General features: G+C 39.0%; 1 non-coding gene across 1 annotated transcript; it reads right to left on the bottom strand.

Annotated features, from left to right (window-relative positions):
* Positions 1 to 1615: 1615 nt before the first annotated feature.
* LOC118636881 lies at positions 1616 to 1776 on the bottom strand. Its single transcript, XR_004960839.1, has one exon. It is a non-coding gene; the product is annotated as a U1 spliceosomal RNA (small nuclear RNA).
* Positions 1777 to 2442: the final 666 nt, after the last annotated feature.

Genomic DNA, 2442 nt, shown 5'->3' on the forward strand with positions numbered 1-2442 from the left:
GCCCTTAGCGGGAACCGAACCCGGGTTTCTCCGGACCACAGGCCGACGCTCTAACCGCTGAGCCAAACCGGCCAGGGCTTATTCTTTTTTTATTAATGTATTTTTGTTATAGATGTTTCTCCTTTTTTCCCCATTGACACTCTCCTCCCATCCCTCCTCCCCACCCCAAGCTTTGTTGTCCGTGTCCATCGGTTATGCATACATGCATATAAGTTCTGTGGTTTATCTCTTCCCTCCTCCCCACCCCTTCTTCTGAGGGTTGTCAGTCTATACTCTACTTCCACCTCTCTGAATCTGCCCTGTTCCTCAGACTGTTATGTTCATTATATTCCACAAATAAGTGAGGTCATGTGATATTTGTCTTTTTCTGCTTGGCTTGGTTTGCTTAGGATAATACTCTCCAGATCCCTCCATGTCGTCTCAAAGGATAAGAGATCTTTCTTTCTTACAGCTGCATAGTACTCCATTGTGTATATTCATATGCTTTATTCTTTTTTCTAAGCATTTTACTACCCATAATCTGACCTGGTCCTCATAACACTTCTGTAATTGAAATCGATCATTGCTTTGCCTGAATGAGAAAATTCAGTGCCATTTGGGCTGATGCCTAGACTTTGAGGTGTTGTTATTTCCAATTAGCAAACATTAATAACTTGAATCTGGTGCCACATTAATATATTATCCCACTTGTCACTCATTTTCAACCCATCCCTAACTACTTTCTGTCTTCTAACTATGCAGTTAGGCTTACTAATTATCTGGGAAAATTTGTGAAGAAATTGTTCCTGCTATGTGTCCTTTGTCCAGAAAAATGAAAACCCAGAAAAAATTGTGTTTATAATTCCATTCACAGAGTAATCCCAAAGAAGGTCATGACCCAGGTTTAGAACCTCTCAACTAGGCAGTGGTGATCTGTTCCTTTTGAGATTATCATCTGTCAAAGTGGATCTCTTATGAAGGTGATGACCTAAACTAGGGGCTAGCATTCTTTCTTCTGTAATGGGCCAGATAGCATTTTAGGCTTTACAAGCCATAGGGTCTCTGTTGTAGTTACTCAGCTATACATTAACAACACAAAAATAGTCACAGATAATACATAAATGAATGATCATGACTGTATTCTAATAAAACTTTATTTATGCACACACCGAAATTTATATATTTTATGTGCTATGAAACATTCTTCTTTTGATCTTTCGCTAACCATTTAAAAATGTAAAAATCATTGCTTGTGGGTTGTAGGAAAACAGGTGGCCAGCTGAATTTGGCACATGGGCCATAGTTTGCCAACCCATGCCACTGACAAGCAGTTTTCAGCTCTGGCTGCACATCAGGATCACTCAGGGAACCCTTAGGAAATACTTATTTTGGGCTCTGTCTCTTGTGATTCTGATTCAGTTTGTCTAGGGTTGTGTTTGGACATCAGTTCTTTTTAAAAGCTCCACAGGTGATTCTACTATGCAGCTGTGGTTGAAAAAAACTGTTGGTCTTGAGTTGTGTTTTCTAACCCCAGATTTAGCCCAAATCATGAACCTGTGCATTCTTCTTAAGGGTCTTACCATACACTACAGTAGAAAGCTGATATCCAAAACAAGTTCCTGAATCTTTTTTTTAAATTGTAGAGTACAAATGCAGTTCCTATATCACAAATTATACAAACAATTTTTCCACATTTGGGTAAATTGTAGAGGTCAACAGACTTGGAATGCAACGAATGAGACTTGCTCTGGGAAAATCACTTTTGTGATGGTCGCATTTCCCCTGCCAGGTAATTTCCGAATCATTTAAAAATAGTGCCTGACTTACTCTGCTTCAAAAAGCAGATGGTATAATTTATGCAGATAAAAAAAATAAAGAATAAAACAAAATATTTATTTCCACACAGCCAGTGTTTCTCAGTGGTTGAGCATTGACCCAAGCACCAAGAGGTCGCTGGTTTGATTTGATTCCCAGTCAGGACACACGCCCAAGTTGTGGGCCTGATCCCCAGCAGGGCTACATGCAGGAGGCGGCCAGTCGATGTTCTCTCTCATTGATGTTTCCATCTCTTTCTTTCTTTCCCTTCTTCTCTCTCTAAAATCAATAAAGAAAAAATATTTTAAAAATATTTATTTCCTATGGGTACATTTCTGTGTATATAAATGCATAGAATGAGTTCTGGAAAGCTGCACACGAAACAGATAATTCAGGTTACTCCTGGGAATGGGATTAAAACTACAGGGGTGAAGATGGAGTAAAAAAAGACTTTTGATTTCAGCTTACCTTGGTTCAATTCTGTCTTAGCCAGTTGCTAGCTATATGACCTTAGGCAAATGATTTACTTCTCTCTGCCTCAGTCTTCTCAACAGCAAAATGAGGACAATAGCAATACGTAGGACAACATCAATACCTTGTGCTTGGGTATATCATGGGATGTATCTAAAATTTAGTGAATTAGATATA

The sequence above is a fragment of the Molossus molossus genome, unplaced genomic scaffold (genome assembly GCF_014108415.1).
Source record: "Molossus molossus isolate mMolMol1 unplaced genomic scaffold, mMolMol1.p scaffold_m16_p_2, whole genome shotgun sequence".
Taxonomy (NCBI): Eukaryota; Metazoa; Chordata; class Mammalia; order Chiroptera; family Molossidae; genus Molossus; species Molossus molossus.